Source organism: Anolis sagrei, chromosome 3, assembly GCF_037176765.1.
Source record: "Anolis sagrei isolate rAnoSag1 chromosome 3, rAnoSag1.mat, whole genome shotgun sequence".
NCBI classification, from domain to species: Eukaryota; Metazoa; Chordata; class Lepidosauria; order Squamata; family Dactyloidae; genus Anolis; species Anolis sagrei.
This window is the reverse complement of record NC_090023.1, coordinates 165,471,832-165,476,895: the sequence shown is the minus strand read 5'-3', so window position 1 is coordinate 165,476,895 and position 5,064 is coordinate 165,471,832.

Here is a 5,064-nt window from a genome sequence, read left to right as displayed (position 1 = left end):
TAACAGCCGTAACATCATTCTAGACAATTCCATATCCAATTCCATGTCCAAAGTGCTATCTATGTCTGTTGTCCAAAAGCCTGCTCCCAGAACCACAATTACAAGAAGAAACATAGAAACGAAAAACATTGTGGGAAGCAGATCAAAAAGGAGGGGGAGAAAAAGAGATAAGAAAGAAGAAAAGGAAGTAAAGCCATATCGAGGAGGCCTGGAAGTCACAATTTATATATATGCTAGCCGTCCCCTGCCACGCGTTGCTGTAGCCCACATGGGGGTTCTGTTTGGGAGGTTTGGCGCAATTCTACTGTTGGTCGGGTTCAGAATGCTCTGTGATTGTAGGTGAACTATAAATCCCAGCAACTAGTAAAGGTAGTCCCCTGACATTAAGTCCAGTCATGTCTGACTCTGGGGTGTGGTGCTCATCTCCATTTCTAAGCCGAAGAGCCAGCGTTGTCCATAGACACCTCCAAGGTCATGTGGCCGGCATGACTGCATGGAGCGCTGTTATCTTCCCGCCAGAGCGGTACCTATTGATCTACTCACATTTGCATGTTTTCGAACTGCTAGGTTGGCAGAAGCAACTACAACTCCCAAATGTCAAGATTCTATTTTCCCCAAACTCCACCAGTGTTCACATTTGGGCATATTGAGTATTCATGTAGAGTTTGGTCCAGATCCATCATTGTTTGAGTCCACAGTGATCTCTGGATGTAGGAGAACTACAACTCCCAAAGTCAAGGTCAATGCCCACCAAACCCTTCCAGTATTTTCTGTTGGTCATGGGAGTCCTGTGTACCACGTTTGGTTCAATTCCATCATTGGTAGAGTTCAGATTGCTCTTTGATTGTAGGTGAACTATAACTCCCAAATGACAAAATCATATTTTTTTTTAGTGAAGGACATAGATTGCTTTGGCAGGGGTCTTGTGTCCAAATTTGGGGTCAATTCCCCCAGTGGTTTTTAAGTTCTGTTAATACCACAAACGAACATTACATTTTTATTTATATAGATTTGCTGTTTGCTTGTTTGCTTTCTGTTTTCCTTTTTTCCTCTTACTCTCTTTCTTCTTTTTCCTCTTTTTTCTATTGAGATTTTAACCATGTATGATAAAATAACTATAAAAGTTATATTTTTAAAAAAAGAATTAAAGGTGTCAGATTAGAATCATAGAATCATAGAATCAAAGAGTTGGAAGAGACCTCATGGGCCATCCAGTCCAACCCCTTGCCAAGAAGCAGGAATATTGCATTCAAATCACCCCTGACAAATGGCCATCCAGCCTCTGTTTAAAAGGTTCCAAAGAAGGAGCCTCCACCACACTCCGGGGCAGAGAGTTCCACTGCTGAACGGCTCTCACAGTCAGGAAGTTCTTCCTCATGTTCAGATGGAATCTCCTCTCTTGTAGTTTGAAGCCATTGTTAATTAGAACAGATTCAGTAAATATGTTCTTTTGCTAAAAGGAAGATAAGATTGTCAACTTTTGAGAATGTCAAAATCAATAAACAAACACAAAACAAGGAGTGGATAGGGATTTCTAATAATTCCCAGCAGACCCAAACTCAAATTTCATCCTCCGGGAGATGGGAAAGAAGAGATGCAATGACAAATTCATTTGTACAGAGTCAGCAAAACACCCAATTTGAGATCTCCAGAAACCTTCAGCAGTGAATATGCTACAAAAAGTTGGTGGTTGCATGGTCACAGTGCTAGAATGAAAGAGGAGAGACGAGTACAGAGTTAAATAAGACTCCGGCACATTTCCCATGCATCTATGCAATATTCCTGCTTCTTGGCAGGGGGTTGGACTGGATGGCCCATGAGGTCTCTTCCAACTCTTTGATTCTTGATTCTATGATTCTATCCATAAAGGCAGCTAGGAACGAGAAAGTGGCTCACTCTCTTCTCTTGCCTAGAAATACTGTACAAAATAATCAGTTCATGTTACACAATTGTCACCTGTCTCCTTCCCTGAGCTTTTCCAGAAATGTTTAAATACTACATTGACATCTTGTGGCCATGGAGAATATGGCAACGAAACAATGTGTTTATTATGCTTGTGCATGTCGGCTAGAATCATAGAATCAAAGAGTTGGAAGTGACCTCATGGTTCATCCAGTCCAACCCACTGCCAAGAAGCAGGAATATTGCATTCAAATCACCCCTGACAGATGGCCATCCAGCCTTTGTTTAAAAGCCTCCAAAGAAGGAGCCTCCACCACACTCCGGGGCAGAGAGTTCCACTGCTGAACGGCTCTCACAGTCAGGAAGTTCTTCCTCATGTTCAGATGGAATCTCCTCTCTTGTAGTTTGAAGCCATTGTTTCTCGTCCTAGTCTCCAGGGAAGCAGAAAACAAGCTTGCTCCCTCCTCCCTGTGGCTTCTTCTCACATATTTATACATGGCTATCATATCTCCTCTCAGCCTTCTCTTCTTCAGGCTAAACATGGCCAGCTCCTTAAGCCGCTCCTCATAGGGCTTGTTCTCCAGACCCTTGATCATTTTAGTCGCCCTCCTCTGGACACAATCCAGCTTGTCAAAACCTATCCTTGCGCCATGGCTTCATAGAGAACACTTATCTTGCCTTTGTAGATCCTCTATAGATAGATAGATAGATAGATAGATAGATAGATAGATAGATAGATAGTGGGCTTGGGCGGTTTCGTTCGTTAATTTCGTAATTCATTATTAATTCGTATTTAAATTAGCTTACGATCCAATATTGAGCCATGCAGGAATAGTGTGAGGAGTAAATTAGATTCGGAACATTTTTTTCAATTCATTTCGTAATTATTTCGTAATTATTTCGTAATTATTTTCGCATGTCTGGTGCAAGTTTTATAGTTGTTTGTTTTATCACACCAACAGTCAACTACAGAGGGAGAGGGAAGCTTCAGAAGTTCCCCCTGTCCCATTTGGAGGTTTTTTTAGCATATTGCGCAATCGCGTCCACCATTAACGAATCGATTCGTAATTTTACGAAATTTCGTATATTTTGAAATTTTTTAAAGGAAAATTTCGGAATTATTAAAAAAACGAAACGCAAGGGCTCCCTAAAAACAAAACAAGTTTAGAACCAAATTTTTCCGTGGTTACCCAAGCCTGATAGATAGTACTTACTTACTTAGGCGATCCCTCGTAGTCCAAGGATGATGGTCCTCCAAGGTCGATGTTCTGTCGATGGGTCCGTAGGTGACTGTGGAGCCGTATTCTTGCTCTGCACTTTCTTCCGCAATGAGGGCATTGGTTTCCAGGTGGAAGGCGGTCCCAGTCGGGGTTGGCTTGATGCGCCTTCCTCATGGCACATTTATCTCTTTCGCCCTCCATTCATGCCTCTTCAAATTCTGCAGCACTGCTGGTCACAGCTAACCTCCAGCTGGAGCGCTCAAGGGCCAGGGCTTCCCAGTTCTATGCCAGAGATTTTAAGGTTGACTTTGAGCCCATCTTTAAATCTATTTTCCTGTCCACCAACATTCTGTTTTCCGTTCTTGAGTTCGGAGTAGAGCAACTGCTTTGGGAGACGGTGGTCAGGTATCCAAACATGGCCAGTCCAGCAGAGTTGATGGCAGAGGACCATCGCTTCAATGAGCCGTTCAGCAGTGGAACTCTCTGCCCCAGAATGTGGTGGAGGCTCCTTTCTTTGGAAGCTTTTAAACAGAGGCTGGATGGCCATCTGTCAGGGGTGATTTGAATGCAATATTCCTGCTTCTTGGCAGGGGGTTGGACTGGATGGCCCATGAGGTCTCTTCCAACTCTTTGATTCTATGATTTAATGATGGGGGGGGGGGGTCACCCTCACCGTGGAAGAAGATGCAGAGCAAGACTATTCTCCACCATCACCTACGGACCCATCAACAGAATACTGACCTTGGAGAACCATCATCCTTGGACTACGAGGGATCGCCGAAGTAAGTAAGTACTATCTATCTATCTATAGAGGATCTACAAAGGCCAAGATAAGTGTTCTCTATGAAGCCATGGCGCAAGGATAGGTTTTCCCTTCCACCATTCTAATTAAGTTCTCAAGTATAAAGCTTAAATGAGTGTCTAAAATTAATTGCTTTGGGGAAAGCGATGGGGTTCACAGAAGCGCAAAGTCTGAATCTTTTAATGTTTATTTATTTATTTAGTGTATTTCTTCCCTGCCCTTCTCAACCCCCGAAGGGGGACTCAGGGTGGCTTACAAAAGGCACAATTCGATGCCAGCAATACAAATAGTAAGCTAAAATACATAGCAGCAACAATTATAAAACAATTAAAACAATCCAGTTATACAGTACAACTAATAAAAACCAATCTAGTGATCAACGTTCGCTAAGCTCAAAATCCGTAAGTTCATTCCGCATTGTCATAATTCTCTATCCAGTTCTGGTCGTCATTGTCCTTTGTCTGTCTGCCAGGTTATCCAAAGGCCTGGTCCCATATCCATGTTTTTAGTTTCCTTCTAAAAGAGAGGAGGGATGTCAATGACCTAATTTCCCCGGGAAGCGAATTTCACAGGTGAGGGGCCACCACCGAGAAGGCCCTGCTCCTCGTCCCACCAAACACACTTGTGATAGAGGTGGGGTCGAGAGCAGGGCATCCCCAGATGATCTTAAACTCCGAGGCGGGATGTAGAAGGAGATATGTTCGGACAGGTACACTGGGCCGGAGCCATATAGGGTTTTGTAGGTCAAAACCAGCACTTTGAATTGTATTCGGAACTGGATTGGCAGCCAGTGGAGCTGACATAACAGTATGTTCCTTGTATGATGCTCCGGTGAGTGATCTGGCCGCCGCCCATTGGACTAATTGAAGTTTCCGAACAGTCTTCAAAGGCAACCCTACGTAGAGTGCGTTGCAGTAATCTATTTGGGACGTAACAAGAGCGTGAATGTTGGCTCTAGTCGAGCCAGAGAACCAAACTTACCTACGTCTAACTTAATTTCTTCTTTTGGCTTCTGCTCCTTTTTGTATCAATGTTTGTACTACTCAGTTGCCACACAAATGCTACTCCATCTTCCTTTAGTGGTGTTCAAGACTTTGCTAGCATGTTGGAAAGGAACAAAGACCCTCACCACACTTGTGC